The sequence below is a fragment of the Cygnus olor genome, chromosome 1 (genome assembly GCF_009769625.2).
Source record: "Cygnus olor isolate bCygOlo1 chromosome 1, bCygOlo1.pri.v2, whole genome shotgun sequence".
In the NCBI taxonomy this organism is placed as follows: domain Eukaryota; kingdom Metazoa; phylum Chordata; class Aves; order Anseriformes; family Anatidae; genus Cygnus; species Cygnus olor.
Genome location: NC_049169.1, coordinates 94,906,480 through 94,926,906, shown reverse-complemented (window position 1 = coordinate 94,926,906; position 20,427 = coordinate 94,906,480). Strand labels below are relative to the sequence as shown.

General features: G+C 42.3%; 2 long non-coding RNA genes across 3 annotated transcripts in view; both read right to left on the bottom strand.

The window, feature by feature from the left end:
• Nucleotides 1–20,427, bottom strand: part of LOC121076257 — a 118,750-nt gene that overhangs the window by 73,402 nt on the left and 24,921 nt on the right. The gene's annotated exons all lie outside the window — the stretch shown is intronic.
• The window catches only part of LOC121076266, a 32,393-nt gene continuing 18,797 nt past the window's right edge, over nucleotides 6,832–20,427 (bottom strand). Inside the window, exons 4-5 of one of the 2 annotated variants that reach the window (XR_005823430.1) lie at nucleotides 9,775–9,834; nucleotides 6,832–8,854 (exon numbers count right to left, since the gene is read on the bottom strand). This is a non-coding gene — a long non-coding RNA (uncharacterized LOC121076266). Of the gene's footprint in view, nucleotides 9,835–20,427 lie in introns of both variants that reach the window. The other variant, XR_005823429.1, reaches the window with a different exon arrangement.

Here is a 20,427-nt window from a genome sequence, read left to right as displayed (position 1 = left end):
AAGTCTCCCTCTCCCAGTGATATCAGGACACACAGAACGGAATTAGCTTCAGTAAGATGAAAATAAATCATTGGAGAGAATGGTCAAATACTCTGATTGTACAATCAGGGAAAATGTAGCACCTCTGAGAAATGACAGGTCAGAAAAAGTGAAATTTTCCTTAGTGTGTCTCAGTAAGCTCCATCCCACCCCTCTCCTACAGGTCTGATATTCACTTATATCCGTTAGGTTTTACTCCTATTACAGCGGGGTCAGAGCCAGTTCAGAGTACCACTGAATTTCAACCTTTTTCTCTAAAGTCTGGGATGTGAAGACATGGGCTGCATATGTTTCTTACCAGTAACAACAAAACCAGGCCTTGGGTATCATCAGAAAAGCCCCCCGTGTCCTGACAGAGAAGTGACTCCTACAGTGCAGCTACCAAAGGCAGTGAGGACAGCTTTGTGACAGGGGCAATTCCTCCATTGCCCCTGTCTCATTCCCTTTGCCTCATAGTGTGGTGACCCTACCCTCTGCTGGTTCTTACAGAGAGGGGAGTTGAGAGCTGCTTTCAGACACAGGTTCCCATAGGGGTGCCCAGCTCCCACCTATTTGGCTCAACTGGTTGCAGAGAAAGTGAAAAGGACGAACTTTCAAATTCACATCCCAATCATTGTATCTTTTTCAGAGCCCTAAAAATCTGGGAATTAACAGGTTGGGGAATCACTCGTTTCCTTCCTAGCTCACAGTGCAGCAGCCTCTTAACCCTACAAACAGTAAGAGAAAAGGTCAGAGCTCTGTAGCAAGACTTGAGGACCCAGCAAACCCCTGGGTTCAAAGCATATGGAAAGCCTGCATTTCTGAGAGCTGGAAATCAACACGGGCATTTGGAAACTAATCTAGGTGTTCCTGGGACAAGAATCTGCCTTGTTTCAATTCTGTAAAGTACAGACTATATTTATACATCTGACATTTTCCTGGTATTTTCCTGACGATGACCATAAGCCCTTCAGAAATTGCTGCTAAGTACTCTGGGGTAATTTTCAGAGAAAATGGACAAATGAAGTTGCAATGCTTGCAGAGCTCATGAGCAAAACGTGTGGCAAAATGTAGTCTGTGGCAAAAGGCATAAAAACATTTCACATCTATTGAAGATTAAAAACTATTTCTTCAGCACCGCTCTTTCACCCTCCACATCAGTGTTCACAACTTCTGCTTATCTACTAAGATCATTTGAAGTGCCGGGGTTTTGCATTTTCTAGCATCAGATGATTTTTTTCCACTAGCAGCTTAAGAGAGGGTTTAGTTCTTTAACAACTGGCTGCTTGAAGGGCAGGTTTCTAATGGTTTAGTCTGGCTTCCTCTGAAGCTGGGTTCTGACCTGGCCCACGCTGTAAACAGAGCAGCGCGTATGTAGCATAAGAGAGAACAGGCAGCTCTGCTGGGCATGCCAGTTGTGACTCGCATGCTCACAGGTAAACTGATGACAAGATGGGAGGAATTTTTCTCCAGGTCAGGCTCATATACGCACTGGAGAGGTTTTCTTTTGCACTGAATCAGACATGCTTACTTGCCAGAGCTGACTGTATTCACCAGCATGTCTGTTGCAAGAGCATTCAGCAGCAGGACCATTTTAGTCCTCTTATTTTCTGAGTGCAGTTAAGGACAGCTAGGCTTTCCAAATATACCAATGCTTGCAGCATAACTAGCCTCAGTCTGGTTTTATACTGGCAATTCAACACAACAGGCTTCGTTGTGACAGATGAAAGATGAAGTGGTTTTTACAGACTCACCAGTGCTGGGTAACAAGCAGAGACTTTACTACAGAGGCTAGCACTGGTCTCTGTAGTCCAAAAGGGAAAGGTCACTTGTGCTGGAGCACATCAAAAGGCCTAAGAGCAGAGACAGCACTGGGAGCTACTGCAAAAGCCCAAGCATCCACACAAATATGTGCTGACTATAAGGTCAAAGGATGTAAAATCATCCTAAAATCTAACCTCTGCCAGTGAGGGCATTTATTTCCTACTGTGACAAAGGATTCATTTTAGTAATATGCTTCATCAGATGCCATGCAGCAGGTGGAAATGGGTCATGGCTCAAAGGAAAAGCTGTCAGTAAATAACCAAAATATTTTTAAAGACCACAGTGAGTTGTTTTTCTCTCTTTCCCATCCCTTCCCCAGTCATGCTTCTCATGATTGGGCTCTCAGACCATCTCCCAGTAATGACCTGAAAAAAACACTCCTCATGATCTCTTCTCAAAACACAACAAATTCCCTTAGCATAATGCCTTTTTATTTTTTATTTTTAATTTCTTGCTAAATAAAAACAATTTCAAAACCAGAGGGCAGATTGCTTAATTTTTACATAACGGAGAAGTTGAATTTTATTTGATGTGATCTCCAAGTGAAGTGTAGAGGGAAAACAGGATACTGTATCTGGCATCAAATATGTGGCAATCACGCAAAGTAAACTCTTGATATGTCTGTAATCTCTTTGTTGGATTATCCCTGATTCAATTTAAGACTCTGGAAAAAGCCACCAAACCTCTTCATGTGAAGTGTGAGATGGAACTTGTTAGTCGTGGCAATTTACATCTCATGGGACTCTGGCAGTCAGAGCACAGCGTAAGGTAGGAAACAGACCTAGAGGTGTGAGCCCTTTGTCTTGGTCCGTGCATTGTTTTGGGCCTGCCACCACTGTGTGAGATGGGAAAAGCAAAGGGGACCCGGCTGTGGGCAGCCCTCAGTTCCCTCAGGGTTCCCTAGGTCCCACTCGGCGGGTCTGCTTGGGGAAGTCTCTGGGAAGTCTCTGGAGGAATTTGTGAGGTGCACATGCGAAAAGAAGAAAGGGGGAGTGGTGGGGTGGAGGCAGAGGGGGGATGGAGACCACAGCGGGGAATATCAGAATGGGTGCAAGGGAGACATGCTGGGGCAACTGAACAAACAAACAAACAAAAAAACAACAACCCCACAAAAAAACAAACAAAAAACAAAGAACACAGAGCAGGTGCCCCCTCTCCCACCTTCACAAGAGCCTCAAAAGAGCCGTGGCCACCAGCTCTTACCCCAGCAGGGGCTGCACAGTTCAGGTTTCTCAGCAGCTTCCTCAGGAGGGTTCTGGAATGTTCCGTGGCCAACTGCTGACAGCCAACTGCTGACGGCCAACTGCCAACCACCAACCGCCATCTTCCAACAGCCAATTGCAAACTGCCAGCCCCTCACCTCCCCACCACAGCACCCCTCTGCCAGGGGTTTTACCCAGCCTTCCCAATTTGCAGACCCCTGCCTCTCCCTCAGGGCAGCCCGGCTTGCAAGGCTCCTGCACCTTCTGCAGCCCCCCAAGAGTAACCCACACATCCTAAGCATCAGAGTAATTGCCCCACATTTGGACAGAACAGCCCCTTCTGTGGGGCAGGAGGGTCAAGGCAGGGTATAATGCTTTGTGAAGGGGCAGTCTTGCAACAGAAACACAAGAATGCTTGAAAACAGCTCTATTTTCTTCTGTCCCGGGCAGCCCAGCTCAGTGCAGCACACTGCCAACTCCGGTGTTTGGGATACTGCTAACAACACCGCCTTACCCGGAGTGACAAAAATAACTCAGCACTGAGTCATGCTTTCCTTTCCTTCTGTTTCCCATCATAAATAAAATCAGGGCAAAATACCTGGTATTTCAGGGTGTCCCTCGCAGGGAAGAGTTGGGTAAAGTTGCTAACAGCAAGGGTGAGTTACACTGGCTCAGTGAAAAAAGACTGCTTCACACCCATGCATGGGCTTCACCAGGAGCCCATTTCTTGGGGTGGAGGTGACAGCTGGGCTGGACTCACACCCTTGCTCAGTCTCCATCTCTGGGGCATACAACTCATCGCCTCGGCAGCTGTTCGCCTTACTGCATTTTTGATGCATCATGAGAAAAAGTTGAACCAAACTTTACAGAGATTTTGTTTTTCATCGTTTCAGGTTATTTAGTGAAAAAACAAAGTCTTGCAAAGTTTCGTTTGGGTTTCTTGACCACTTTTTTAGTTTCCTCTCTTTTTTCTTCCCTTTTTTCCTTTAAAGGACACTCAATTATTTTTTAAAACAACATTTCACTTAGCTGGAAAATAAAGGAAGAAGCTGGGAGAAATTCTGAGTTAAATGTCAAAAATATATTTGGGGCAAATTTTAAGGAAAACACTTCCAAACATTGACCATTCTTTAAAGTGAATTCCTTTAGCTAATTTCCCTAATTCTTTTCCTGAGATATGAGACAAGCTGCAGAAACTGATGGACTGAGGATTATCCTTGACGGTACCTAGAACATCTCTAAATTCTTAACCTTTCATTTCTGCTTCTCTTTCCTTCTCCTCGGTTAAATCCATGCTGGAAGGAATATCAAGCCGAATTCAGGACCCTACTGAGAAGTGGCCACAGCCTGTGCAGGAACAGTATGGTGCATAACCAACTGCTCTCCTACGTTGTACTTAGCATAAATAAGAGAGGCAGGGCAAGCCAAAGCAAACTGCAGATAGCTAGGAGAGGCATGATATACAGTGCAGATGCTAGTCCTCCTGAACTCCAGAGTGGTCCATAAAGAGATACGTAATCTCTACAGTCTGGGGCAGCCTCTTGGGTATCTTTAAATGAGGGGCACATAAACTTTTAGTTAATTAAGTTTGATAGAGGAATCATAGTGGCACAAATCCAGTTCTTATTCCTCTCTCTCTGGGTGTTCTTTCATTGCAGTTTTTTTTAGAGGCACAGTAAGAGCCAGCCCCAGTGTCCCTATCTTCTGAAGTGATCACAGAGATACTCCGCTACCTCAGTAACCTCTACCTTCCTTAGCAACTCGAGAAACAATAAGTAAATGTTATGATGCTCTGATACAGGCTCACTCCAGACATCTCTGTTTAAGGAAACAGACTGGGTTTTCTTCTATGACTTCCCCTGTCCTCCTGTTGTCTCACCATGTTTTTGTTCTTCCTGACAGAAGAAAAAGCACTCATCCATCTGTCAATGCCATATCTGCTTCAGTAAGATGCTTTCCATGTTTGTACATCAAGGGCTGAAAAATGGACCAGTGCCAAAGTCCTACTAAAGAGAAAAGCTACTAGTAGTTACAGCTCCTCAGCATTGTATATGTTTCTGAGTGGGACTGATTAAGACCGTTGTTTGGAATGGGAACTGTGTCAGAGATGCCATAAATTAGTTTAAGCCGAGGTAATGTATGTGCCAACATACAGCAACATGTTTGCTAGCTCAACAAATCTGGTAAGCAAATGTCCAGGAGAAACAAGACCTTCAACATTTCCAAGCATTTATTCCAAGACAGAATTGCACAACTGAGCGGACCCCTACAAAGGTCCAAATTTATATGTGGTTTATCAAAACACTAAAGACCTTTGCATTTCCTTTGTAAAGGAAAAAAAATCTGATAAAAAGAAATGGCAGACTCAGTTTAGCTAGACAGGAAGAACAGTCTAGTTATCAAAGTATGGCATTTGCCACAGGGGACTCCTGAGTTTTAATCCACCCCCTCTGCAACCTGTGTAGCACTCTTTAAAGTCATTTAGTTCTAGTCCAGACAGTGAACTTTTATGCTGCTGAGCAGATTAGTCATACAAGTGTATTCCTTTCTGTTGAACTACTCATGTGAGTAACTTTTCAATGTGGAGGGGAGGCAAATCTGATCCTCTGTACAGAGCCACACAGAGGGAGAAAAAACTACCACAGATTTTAATTAGTCTGGCCTTCATGGAGGAAGAACTATCTATGGTGATGCTAGAAGAAACAGTAAGACAGGAAAAGCTGTTAAATGGAACAGTAATTTCCTAAGAAGCAGAAACATTATTGACTGGTTCAAATACGATTAAACTGGACTATGGAATTGCCAACGTAGGGAATTGAATAGAGAGCCACCTTGTCAGGAACACTGAGTAAATGAGTCAGTAGTGCTCTTCATGTTTGTAGCATCCATCACGTCTTACAGCTGGCGATCAAGACACCTGAGAGAAGAGCATGCTTGCTGTGCAATGCATTCAGAGAAATGAACTCGACCACACTTAGAATTGTCATTTCCCATTTGAACCAGAATTGGGGTGTTGTTTTGGAGCCTTTGGGAACTTATACCGGAACTGGACCCTCTCCAAATTTACATTAGTTAATTACCAAGGGGAGCAAATGTTTTCTCTCTCTGAAGCTCCATTTCCACTTCATCTGTTCTAGTGTTAACTGTTGTGAGTCAGTTCCAACTTACCAGCTTGGTTAACAAACCATTAGTGGCCTCTACTGAAACCAAAGAGGAATGGTTTCAGTCCCAGATAAACCTGAACTGAACCCCTGATGTGACACATTCTTGCTGACACTGGGCTTACCTCATCACACAGATTTCCTAAGGAAAATCTGATCGGAAGCAACCTTTCTTTAGAAAACTGGGTTTTATTCACCACTTTACCTTTCTGATACTGTCTGTAGATTATCTGTGCCTCCCACAGGATCCCAAAATACCAGTTAAGCTTCTTGAGTCCAGGGAGATACTGGTTTCTTCTTCTATAAGAAAACTAAGATGCCATACAGAGACCTGAAGTCGGGGCTGGAAGCAGGATGCCAGTCCTGGTGCCAACCCCGTTCCCTGCCTTACTGTACTCACGCGGTTCAGTAAGCTGTTGGTGCTCTAGGTACTTGCAGAAGACCTGCTTTGCTCCATAAAGAGCACAACAGGTAGGTTAGGAGTAATGCAGCCCACAAGGGCACAGTCTCCAAAAGTAAATCTTCCTGAGCCAAGCAACAGCCATATTTCATGCCAATGACCATCCAAATAAGGTTTGGTTCTTTCTTCTCTCCTTTTATTTTTTTATTCTTTCAAAAATAGTAATATTAAGTAGATTTTCTGGATTTTGAATTACAGTAGTCTAGACCTGAGCTGGGCCACAAAAATGTATTTAAACAGGAAAGTGTACAGCGCTGAAACGCTGCATGGCTCAGCATCCCAGAGGGAGTTATAGCTTGCATGAGACTGATATTATGTGGTATTACCAGGTCTTGATTATGACACTTGGATGACTCATAACCAGAATATTTTTTTAAATCTTCTTATCCTCATCTAGAGACTGGGGAGAAAAGCATGTGAAGGTGAACCCAGTGAATGAGTACATTGCCCTGTGCTGCAATGAATAAAACTCTCAGCTTGCTTGGAATTTACTAAAGTTACCAAATACTGGAAGACATGTACCATAGCTTATTCATTCTTTCCATACCAGAAAGGCCTCCCTCCGAGCAGAGCTTAGTCCATTTTCCATCTGGAAATATTCCCCTTTGAGAAGCCAGTGACCTGTTAGGGTGGTTGTTCTCCTTTTGGGGGAAAGAAAAGAAAATCCCCACAAATTCCAAGGACTTAGTGTCACTGATCGTGCTGTATTATCCAGAATCAGAGCTTAATCGCCATTTACACTAAAGTCTTTAGCACTGCTGAGGCAGAAAATTATAGTTTCTCCCACTGTCATATTTTTGCACTCGTATATTGTCAAGAACTTTAAGAAAGTGCCTTGGAGTTAATGAAGACAAGGTGTGCATTTCTTACAAGCACGTGTATGAAGGGCAGTAGAGAAACCCAGGTTCAGGCCTTGTCTCCAGCAGAGTATGCTTTCACTGTCCAGACACCAAAATTAGTTCAGAAACAGTTGAGCTTTCTTAGCGTGGAAATCTACTGGGGTAACTGATAATTGACCTTGCGGAGAAGATGAGACTCCTTCATATATAGGACTGTGTTTACTTACAGCTAGCTCAGATATCTCTCCAAGATACTATCCCTAAGGCAGGCTTGTACATTATACGGCACAAATTATACTGCATTATCCAGTCCAAACTCAGATGGGGCTTGCAAGAGCTAATGTGCTGTAAATATTAAGTCACAAAAAGTTCACACAGTCATCTGGCATATTCAGATAGGCAGTATGTAATTAACAAGTTACAGGAGACTGAGAGCTGTACCTGAAAAAGCAGCTGCTGGGCAGCCTGTGCACAGGGCTGTGCTTAACAATCAGGAGTGTTAGGCCTGCTTGGAATTTGCAGAGGAAAACTGGAGTTAAAGAGGGCAACAATCATATGTTTTGTGCAGCACTTGGCTGCACTGCCAGTGAAAGGAAAAACAGACTAGGGTTCATAAGCACTTTGCTGATCCTTCTCTTTGTTTTCCCTTACCTCACCCTAGCACCTTTCAAATTACCTTATTAACATAAACAGCTCTCAGACTCTCAGTTTAGTATTCGCAGCAGTTTTAGGGAGTGAGAGTCACACACAATGGTATCTGCAGCTGATTTACATTTATTTATCCAACAATGTTTTGAAGTCTCTTGGCCGAAATGAAAACAGCCACCCTCTCGAGAATGCAGTGCCAAAAGCACGCGTACATGCAAGGCTGTCTGAAATTTTAATTGCGCAAAGGTCAGGAAGTTCAGGCTGAAGGTTCCCAGAGCAGCTCTAGCCCCTTTCCCCTGTGTGTATCACGTTGTACAATGGGGTCTTTCATTACATAATCATAGAGAATGGGCAATTCAGCCCACTGCTCAGCAGCAAAACCATCTCATGCTGCAGAGGACTTCCATCCCTTTGCTGTCATCTCATGACCTCCTCTACCTCTTTCCACCCCTAGGAGTGCTAATCACATTCTGAAAACTCCTACAGAAGCAGTTATAAGGGAGCCTGCATGTCTAAGTAAAGGATGCAAATTCAACAACGTGTCAGGTGCATACATATCTTGAAGAACTGGACTCACTGATTAATGCACAGGTTTCATTTGAGGCACATGTTTAGACAGTGTCCAGGTGAGTTTCAGTACCCTCAGTGCGGAGGAGGAGTCTGATTCCAAGTTCTTCAAATTGTTGCTGTGAAGTCAATGAACTGTAGTGATAGCAAAAAGTAGTAAGCAGCTGTTTTAAGATGGATTTGAGGAGTCCACGAGCAGCGTTAGGAAAACAAGCGGATAATGACAGCAATAGATTAGATTTAGGGAGTCTGCAAATCTTACTCAGTCCCACGGTCCTCTTTTGCTCTACACTAATTAGGCATATGCATCAGTGACTTGCTTCTGTATCAACAGTTCAGGTGTACTGCCATCTCCCAGCAATTCTGGATCAGCTGCCAAATTTCTGTAGATTTCAAAAGTTCTCAAAAAAGATTTGAGTCATTTTATGTGGGCTCCTAACCAAAGCAAGCCTCTGCCTCAAGTGAGAGCTTCAGCGGGTCTTACTCCTTCACCTGGCATGCATGGAATGCACAAGACGCTTATATGAAGAGCTGGGTGTGGAAAATATATTTTTTTTTTTTTCCATAAAGTATACGTATGTGCTCATTTGGGGAAGAAAAGAATTAAGACATAGTCCTCTGTACCAGCCTAAAATAGTCCTAAAAGGACAACATTAAAAACAAAACAAAAAAGTAAAACCACCCACCCAAACAAAGAACAAATACTTAGTGTTTTCAAATGGTGATCATAAACAGAAGTAAAATTTGAAATGTTTTCTTATTACAGTTATCAGTTCTATTAGAGCAGAGCCTGCAAACTGCAACTAAGCTGTAGCATTATGCTGAATTCTCTAAACAGACAAGGAAAGGGAGAGTTCCTGTTAGCAGTACTAACATTATATTGACAAGACAAGAGTCAGAAATTTTATAGATGGGAAAATGAGGTGTAAAGAGGGCAAGTGGTATCTTTCAGGTCACACACAAAGCCTCTGGCTAAGTGGAACCTGACACATGGGTTTCCCAGAACTGTGCCTACAATTGTCAAGTAACTTCCTTTTTAGTTAGTCTGGGAATACCTGTCTGCATATAGGTCAGGTTACTCTTCACATTCTTTCAGGACAGAGCCAAATGGGTTTCTGCAGAAGGAAAACGCAGGCACAATTGACAGGACAGTTCATTCTGTGGTCTGCTCCAGACAGCTGGTATAGATATAAACTGCAGCTACAAACCACACCAAACCTGAGTACCCCTTTACAGCACCATTTCAGCACACTTTGCACTCCCAAGCATTCTGACAAATCCTCATGCTACATGCACAGCATGTAATTTATACTGCTGAATTCATCTAATCAAAACATCATCCCAGTGAGCTGCAATATAGCTCTTATGGTTGCAGGTATTTTGAATGGAAAGGGAAAATATTTTAAAATATTGATTATATCTAGGGCTAACAGGCTGCCATGTAAGTTCTTGGGGAGGTGAAAAAGTATTCAGTGTGAACATTGCCAGCCTTTTCTTGAGCAGGTTAGCCTTGCGTATGGCTGTAAGCCACACTATACCACTTGTTCCGGGAAAGGTATATTTAGCAGCGTGGATGTATCGACATGACCAAGTGGAAGACTGTGAAAAAGCAGAAGAAAAGCTTTTATTTTCACAAAATTAATTAAGACCTCATGTTAAAAATATTTTTGAGCCATTGCAGAAACATGAATTGAGAGGTAAGCTACCTCACCCCAACCTGGTTAAGCCACCAGCTTCAATAAAAGCAAGTCTCCACTGAGTATGACTTACACAGTTTGGATCCAAGACATTTCTGCACAAATGGAAATAAGATATGCTGAGTCAAAGGTAGAGTTAGTCTCCTGGGGCATGATGTACTAATTCTACAATAGACCATAGCTCAAGCACTAAAGCAGGATTAACTCATAATGCCCACTGATTAAAAAAGGGAAAAAGACCAGACCTTACATCGCACAAAACAAGTGACTGGATACCAGCCAGATGTCTGAGCAAGTGTCTACTTTCTCCAGTAATATGTGCTGCCTCTAACTCTCTGGGAAACCTTCCCTAATGGCATTGCTGTGGCAAAACAAATACTAAGCTTATTCAGTCTTCCCAACTTAGTCACACCACACTCCCATGAACTCTGATGCCCATTCCTTATCTTCAGACAGAATTCCCTGCAACGTTTGTAGCAGTTGAGGACTGCTTCAAGAAGAATTTGTAAGCAGATCTCAGCAAGATTTGAGATTTATGGTTTGCATGTTACACTGTGCTTCTGCCCCAAACAGCACATGCATAATCTTAGCCCAGAAGCTTCACGAAATCTCATGACTCGAAATCAATGCTTGGGCAAATTCAGATAAATCTAATACGCAAAAAATGAATATGAGGTATATCAACCATGTGAATCAAGTGACTGGATGTATAATTGCCTCTTCTTTACTTGAAGACTTTGAATCAGGATGTCTTTCTTGAAGCTAAGTGCCAGATGAGAGTTAAGGCTTTCAAGAAGAGATTTTTGTGGAATCTTAGGCTGCACAGAATGGAAGACAAGTAATGATCATATTTTTTTCTCATCATAATATCTATTTAGTTATATAGTAATTCACCGGCTGTACAGAATCTTAAGAGACTCTGTCTACAAAGGTCTACATGAATGCAGATATTCCCACTTAAATACTGTATGTAACAGTGATCTATGGAGCACTTGTGTGCAGGGTGTTGTAGAAAAACTTGGTCAAACATCATCCTTCTGACTACAATGCTGTGATTCATTTTTACCTGTTTAAAGATACTTTATTCCCTGTCTCACTTAATAGAGAGCTATTTCTTGCCAACAGGCCATTTGGGCAGTCCAGGAAAGCCACAATATATGATTAGCACCTGTTATAATAGAAATCAGCTTTCTTCCCAGGAGAAGAGAGAAAAGAAAGAGAAATTCAGCAAGTGCTGGTAGAACTGCCTCTAGGTTGAATTACTAACATATGATGTAATGCACCTTGGCTCTCCCAGCCTGAGTGCTGTTCAGACTGCTGCTTCAGTCTGCAAACAGTCAGAGCAGGCACCAAACTCGAGCTCATACCCAGGGAGAGGTTGTGGCTGAGGTCAGGGCAATGTTACAGGCTCCACTGCAGCGTTACTTGTTAATGATGGTAAATCAGTGGTGTTGATCAAAGCTGTGGAACAGCAATCAAGTCCAGATTATAATTTAGACAAGGTGAAACCCCATCTACTCCTTCCTTTCCCCTCCCAAGCAACTTGAAAATATTAGAGATATACCAAAAGTCAAAACCTCAGCTGAAAAACCTGAAAGTCACTGTGTAAGGGGGAGCCCATATCACCTTGGCCTTGGGCCTTCTGTAACAGATCCCATGTTTATTCAAATGAATCTTCCAGAGGCCTGTGGCTAAAGCCAAAAGAATTCAGGGGGAGTTTTTCTAGTGCTTACATGAGACCAAGAATTCACACCTGAATAGCTAAGTGATCAGTAAGTGCATTCCTTTAAAATTTGTTTAACACTCGTTTGACAGCTTTCCATATGCTTCTTCCCTGTTAGGAAAGTTACACGGGAGCCACATAAATCTATCTCATAGCTACTTTTAAAACTAGCTTTAGGGTTCAGCTGTCCATGTGTCACATGCAGTCCACCTTGCTGCAGAACATACTGCAGTGGGACCTTTTAGTGCTTGCTATTACACAGCTGCCTGCTGGAACTAGATGGAGCACAAAACAACCAAAGAGGATAAAGACTAACCAAGTTTTGTTTATCATGGATTTGATCTACTGACTTACAGGTGAGAGGCTCCGTATATTAGTACTCATCCCTCTCATCACTCCTCTTCTTTGACAAAATGCTCTAGGAACCTATTTTTGTGTTTCTAAAATCATCTGGATGGACCCCGTGTGTATTGAATGCAAAGTAGTTAAGGGATTTAGCTGCAGAGAACCTTGATCACCTCAGTCTTTGGCAAAGTGAGCAGTGGTGAGAAGTCTAATCTAGAGTTAATCTCTTCAGATAATAAAGATAACAGTACTGTCAGAAAACAGAAGCTCTGAATGGAACGAATAAATGAGAAGAAAGCCATTGAGTCCTGGATAACAGAACCAAAACACAGGATGAATGAAATACAAATGAAAAAATGATCTTTTATGCATGACAGTTTTTACAACAAATTACTAACTAAAAGATAGTGTTGCATTACCTGTTTATCTTCTAAGACTCAAAATAGAGTGTTTATGAGGAATGAGGAATAAAGCATTGACTATTACGGAAGCGTTACATGAATCAACAGCATACACCTGTAATACTCTACTCACCTCCAAAAGAGACACAGAGGAGGTTCCAGAGTTAAGTAATGAATGTGACCAGGGGCAGAAGAAAGTTTCTATACTGAGGCTTTTGATGTCAGAATGAAGATGCTTAAGAAAAATCAGAAAACGATCCAAAAAATTGGAACCTTACTGAATATTGGTTCAGTATTTCAGAGGCTGTGTAAATCTGTAGCATCAGCTTTGTACACTGTTGACCTAATCCTTTTGCTGCCATATATGTGCAATGATTTTGAGGAATGTCAAAGTGGAGGGAAAACTGGTGCAGATTAACATCAAACTGAAACGGTAAGTATTATTCTGAAGAGGTAAAGTCCAGCTCACATCTCATAGAGGAGAAAAGAAAAACCTGGGCACACACTGAGGGAGTTGCTGAGACCAGGAATTAATTTTTCACAAATTGAAAGAGGTGGAAGGAAGTAATTTTAATCAACATCAGGTTATTTAGTATTTGCTACTCAGACCTTTACAGCTTTCCTGAAGCAATTAATAGTGGCTATATGCGGATACAAAATACCATAATATCTAATATCACGTGGCAATTCTTTTTTTTTGAAGTAAACAAATAGGTTACAGAAGACCAAATGAAATATAACAAGTGGATGTGAGAATTAAATTGCCAAGTGAACTGCCTATGATTTCACAGGTTATTTTGCAAGAATTCAAATAAGCTAAAGTTTAAGACATTACAGTAATTGCTGAAAAACAGCTAAGTCAAACTCTGTGCTCAGTTGCACCAGTTAAAGCTTATTATTTTCTCCTGTGGTACAAGTATGACTGAATGGAAAATAAACCCAGGTCCTGCAAAACTTATATCTTGTCACACTTCTCAGTAAACATTTTACAAACTTTACCAGCAAAAAAGAAAAGGAAGAACCACTACAGGACACATTTTATGAAGGAAAATAAAGTCTCTTTTGGAACAGTTCCCTCTCAGCAGTGGAACCAATTCAACTGCAGTTCAAATGGGGATCCTTGTTATAAAATAAAACAGTGATCTACTGCCCAAACGCAGGTGAAAGGAACTGTCATGTAGCACACTGCATCATTACCAGGGAGCCTGTGTAACCCTATCTATAGTTAAAGCCCTGAATATTGTGGCCCAAACTCTCTGATTTGTTACACATGTGAAATGGCTTTAAGGGACTTCAGGAGAGAGTTGGCCAAAAATAAGATAAAATGGATGACTTGGCCATTTTGCTTCCTTCTGCACAAAAAAAACCTAACTAATTACATTGCTCACTGCAAAGCAGTTGCCCTTCAAATGCCTACTCAGCTTAGGAGACCATACAGTAGTCTAATTCCTAGCCAGTGAAGTCAGGCTGTAACCACGGCAGCAGGGTGTAAATCTCTGCTGTATGAGAAGGCCCAGGCTGATAAAGCAGATTGTTGTACATCTGTGTCTGCGTCTACGTAAAGTAAGAAAGAATGGCTTAGGGAGGGGGGTGAGGGAGAGCAAATAGCCCACCAAAACCTTTACCAGAGCAACAACGGGTGAGCTGCCTGTTAGATCGCATGAGCACGCAGGCGGGCTGAAGGATGCTTCTGAGCACAGGGTGTGGGGTCACAGGAAGAGGAGGCAGACAGAATGGGAAGGGATAATCCAGTAAAGGAACATCACCCCGTGCCAGCTGATTCTGGCATCATACAGTGATGTTGTCCCTCCAGGGGAAAAAGCTCATTCCAGCCTGACCTTGGTCTAAACATTACAGTTATCGCACAGAGAAAAGCTCAGAAAAAGCCAGCGCTTTTGCTCCAGCCTGCACTCCAGACTGACAGGCTGGGGCCCATGAGCTGGCAGCATTCACATCTATAAAGATGGGGAAAGTGAGTCTCCTTTTAATCAGTCTAAGTCTGGCACCAGGTCAAGCTTTTCTTTATCCTTTTCCAGTGAAACCGGAGTCTTTTTTCTTTCTTTTCATTAAAATAAATGAATGTATGATTAATGATCCTGGAGCCTAATATCTCCCACGTATTCAAAGATTAGCTACAGCAGTGGCTACTGCCAAAACAGCACATGCTGGTGTGTTGCAACCTTAATCTCCAGACTCCGCTCTAAGGGCGAGAAGCCCATTTCCATGGCCTCATCAGCCACTGGCCTCTTTGCTGTTGTGGAGGTACAAGCACAGTGGTAATCTTGTAAAGAGAGGGTTTTACCTGCTAGGAATCAAGATGCTCACCCACCTGCTCATCCCAGTGAGGGTGCTGAGCGACGAGGGAGCAGCAACACATGGAATTACACGACGATAACGTAGCAAAAAACAGGCAAAACTGAGGTGAAAATTAACTGAGCAATTAAAACCCTTCCTTTTACCATCCAGGCACACTGGTACTCTTTGAGAATGGGCAGTCCCTCCAGAGCTTAATTCTGTGTTGGAGAGAGTGTTGAACTGAATCCAAACAAAAAAACAGTTTGAACTGATATTTTCAATCTCAGACCACACAGAAACTTTTATTTTGACGATTTTGCTGAAGCTGAGCCAGAATGAGCAAACATTGATTTTTCTGGTTCAGAAAAACAGATCAAAAATTGACATTGTCACCAGGGACCTTCCTGCATGGGAACAGCTTGCGTCTAGTAGGGTCTGAACCTCACATCTTTTGCCATTCAAAAGCTTTTGCATCTCTCCCAGGACATACTACTTGCCCAAATGTGCACTGTGATGCTGCTTTGCTCTGCAGACCTTTAAAGCAGGCTGTTCTCCAGAGCAACTTTATCACTTGCCTAAAGCAATACTCCTCATCAGAGAACTGGCCAATTTTCTTTACTCTCCTATGCAAAATGACCTGGGGAGGCTGATGGATCCCCTCTGTATCTGCTTTTCCCAGCCCAAGCTCCTGCATATACCCTTGGGTGCCCATTAGATCAATGTTCATGCACTGTACAGTCACAGGGTAATCAGGAAAGGCAAAGAAACCTCCAGTCCTGCACCACTGGTGCCCATCATTTTCCCTTCCCTGCCAAAATACTGTAACTCTCCACCTTTGCGCTGCTGGAGAAAAACTCCAGTTTGTCTTCTCAACAAGGCAGATATAGGGATGTACAGAGAAACGGTCATACAGTTGTGTCAGAAATGGGTATCACTGCAGCCCCAGCAGAGAAGCATGAGATCAACGTGTTCTTGTCTTGAGGCTCAGCATGTAATGGCATCCTCACAGTAATTGCTCACTGAAAGGTCCCAATAACATCAGTGCCAGATAACAGACTTCTCTGTGAACATCATACTTTTTTGCCATGCAATGTGCCATCCTTATCCTGAGGCCCAGAGCTGCCCCAATGTGGCCACACACCTTCCTGGGCTTCCCTTTGCCCATCTGCATAGACTTAACTTCAGCAGATGAAAAGAAAGACGCTGAAAATTAGTGGACCGCTGTGGACCAGAGTAAACCACAGGATCACAACCCGTCTAGCTGCCCCAAAATAGAATTATCATTCTATTCATTAATTGCTCAGACCTGTGCAGTCTGTATTTGTTGCATGACCAGTGGGACACCTCTGTAAAGTCACCCGAAACCCTAGAGTTTTACCTCTACATGAACAACAGATCATATAAGTTTCTATGAACTGAAGGTCCTGGAAACAAAGCAACATATTGAATCTGAGACATGGTTCCCTGTTAAGTACTTCTGGGATATTTCCTTCCTGTTCCCCTACAAAGACAGACAGGTTTTCTTTTAAGAAATCTCCTCACCCTTGGTTCAACTTTGTTTTACAAAGAGAATTAAGCAGGAGCACCAAGCTGGAGATTGTGGGTAACTAGCAAGATCAAACTATGAGAGTTGTTTTAAAAGTTACTTGATACATAATGAATTGCAAATTCAGTAGAGTACCAGCTGGAAACAGCTAAGCCCTTTACCAGCATGAGATGGGAAAGAACAATGATGAAATGAGCAAACAATGCAGATCTAGAGAAAAGACTTCTGGCACAGCAGGGCAACATAAGCATGTTATATAGAGAACTGGTCCTTGGGTGAATACACAGATCTTAAAGATGACCCCAGAAAGAAACGCAGTGGAGGTACGTGGAGAAATACACAGGATGGCTGCGTGGTCTGAAGCCTGAGCTGCAAGCCGGGAGTCTCCAGTTTCCCTTTTTCCCAGCTGAGCTTGTCCCAAGCCTTTGCTGACACACAAGCAACCACACTGAGGAGGTTATGATCTGCAGACAAACCGTGTCCAGCTCTCTCTGTCAGCCAGCCATGCCAGAGGCCGTAGGGGACCTTGTCTCAGACTGCGTGCTCGTCGCAGCAGAGGCCGTGTCTTGCTCTGGGAGCATGCCCCCAGCACAACTGGCCTTCCACAGCCTGCAGCCACTCAGCTTTGCTGTACTCCCCTGCAGTGTGCTCCCCTGTCCTGTACCGAACACCAACGCACTCCCCAAGAAGGATGAGCGTTGGAAATTAAAGTGTTCACCTTGGGGACTGAAAAGGAGATGAAGGTTCTTTAATACCTCAGCTACAGGCCTCTAGTTACAGACCTTTTTCTGTGGTTATGGCCTAAAACTTCCCCCTAAATTCTGATGCACCATTTTGCTTTAAAAATATTAGATGTTTACATCTATATTAGATCATGGAGAATTGAGTGAGAATATGTAGTAGGAGTGATTTACTTATGCAACGAGTGTTTGAACACTGCCCCCAAACAATTATTTTCTGTTTTGGTGGGGAGAACAGGCTGAATTGTCTGTTTCAGAGTCAATAATGTTGCTAATGAAGAGGGATTTAAAATATGCTTCTTGGCAATATAGTTGTTCCATAAAATAGGAATGCTTTTGGATTCAGTTCTGCACTCCTTAAATTTATTATTTACCCTGGACAAAAATCTTTAAAAATGATAATATGGTGACAAATTACGAATATTGGGCCAAATGCTTCGCTTCTTAAGCAATTTTTCCCACAGTCTTCCTCTAGGCTCCATTAAGAAAAAGTTAATATGTCTCAGAATTTGTTATTTCTTAATAAACAATGCACAGTAGTAGCAGACTTCAAAAAGACAGATTTACTATCATATAATATACTTCAGTTTCAGAAATAATTGAATTTGAAAGCAGACATACTTGCACTGGATTACATACTTTTCCTCTCTAGATCCTGGATGGCAACTTATACTTGCCATGTCTCCGTGAAACCTCAAATAAGCTGGATCCAATTTACACTTTTAAAGATCCTAGCTAACTGTGTCTGATTTATTCCTTATTCTTTCCACATATCTAGAAAAAAGCTGAGTTTAAACAAAATTCAGTCCATCAGTTGAGAGACAGAAGTACATAACTTCTAAGACAAGGACTAAGTGAATGTTACTCTCTACCTTTTTTGGGGGGCAGAGGAAGATGTTAGTATTTTTCCAAAATGGTTTGATTCACTTTGCCCAAATATTGTGAATAATAATAATTACTTGGTAAGAAGACTCCAATAAGACTCTTTTCCCCTGCTTCTTCTGTCCCTCACTGCAGTAAAGCTAGCTGTCCACTGTTCCCACTATGAAATAAATGCCTTCTGTTCTCACCCCTGCAAAAGAAAAAGCATTGCTGATGAAACGAAGTGGACAGAGATTACTTGCTTTCCACGTCTCCTTCATAAAGGCATTACTTTGGATCTTTTCTCTCTTCTTAGTGTCTGATCGTCACAAAACTTGTAGGAATATAGTTATCTTCAAGATTTCCAGTGGGTTCAAGAGTTACTAGCTGAAACTGAAAAACAGCATTAGCCTACTAACTTAGCTAAAAAAATAATAAAAAAAGAGGAAAAATGTACGTTCCCTCACTTCATGTTAAAAAAAAAAAAAAAAAACAACAGAGAGAATTTCTCTGAAATACCAGAGAGAATTTCTCTGAAGAAATTAAACATGAGGGAGAGTAGGTCAGAGCTTAACCACGGCATGCAAGTAACTCAGCCACTTTTTAAGGACTGGGGACAAGATCATGAGGACCTCCAAGTCCATATCCCCGATGTATTTCTATAATCTCTGACATAGACAGATGTGTTGCTGATATTAGGCCCAAAATCAGCATTGTCCTTCATAGATTTGGCTCATACAGTTAAAGAATTTTTAGAGAACTTAGCAATTTAGCTCTAAATATTTCCCTCAACACTGACATTCACAGTAAAGTTTTCATCCTTGGAGCTCTAATTTCTTCATGATTTCAAACCAAAATTATTTAAATTTATTTCAGTGCAAGTAGAGGCAATGAAACCTAAGGATGTGGCGATGTCTTCTCATATGACAAAACTAGTTTCACTTATTTTTTCCAATTGAAATATTTCAAACCACTGGAATGTATTGTAGTCTAGATCTTTTGTGCATTTGGGATTAAAAATAGCCAAGATACTTCATTTTTGAAATAGTCTTCTGTATCAGAGAGCTAATTTTTTCCTCCTAATAAAAGTTAATTAAAATCTGCTGGATACAGTTGGATTCATTTCGTAATGCAGAACAGCACGTGAAGCACAGCTTGACCACAAAAAAACCTCAGTTCCCTCTGTTCCTTTTTTTTCTTTTTCCTCTCTCTTTTGGCCTGGTTTGCTTTAGTAAGGGGAATTTCATCATGTGAAATGTACAATCAGATAAATTCTGCACTCAGTCCTCCCCACTTTTCCCCATCCAGCCATATTCATTTCAAAGGAGTGCCCCCATTCCACAAGGATGTTCCTCGCAAGCCAGCCAAACCTTCTGCTTTGGCACAATCACACTAGAAATCTGGGTGACGAAGCCCAGAGCTGCACTCTGATCTCATACAAGTTGTTGCTTTGAGATATTCAACACAGCTGTCCTGTGCTTCCAAAAAGTTGACTTGGCAAAGGAGGAGGGGACATTTCGTACCTCTGCCACCTCCCAGGCTGATTTGCTCCCACTGGCCCGACTCACAGAAAGACTCCCAAAGCAGGGAGGTGCAGCCCAAAGTTCATTCGACCCGACACGTGGCTGCTGTCAAAAGATGTCATGGAATATGCGTGACACCATTTGCAACCTTCAAGACCTACCCATACACAGCAACAAATTTTACATGGTGCACTGACCAAACTCTCCACTATCTTATGTGGAAGAGCATTTTTCAGTGTCAAATTCATCAAAGCCTCAGCCTCACCTAACAGAGCCAAAATTGAGGGTCCCCAGCGTAGAGCACAGAGGAATGTGCATGCATGACAAAGAAAATATACATCTCATTTGCCAGCCATCAGCTTTACTGTCACAGCTGAAGTATCACCATAGCCCAGCAACCAGTTTGTCAAGTACTCACATAGCGACCTTCATTTTTTACCCTTAGATCTCAAAGCAATTTACAAAGAAAAAGGAAAGTCTCTTTCAGAGATTAAGAACTTTTACAGAGTAGGAAACTGATGCATGTTGAGATAATGTAAATAAGGTGAGCAACTTAGGTGGCCATTGAGTGGCGTGG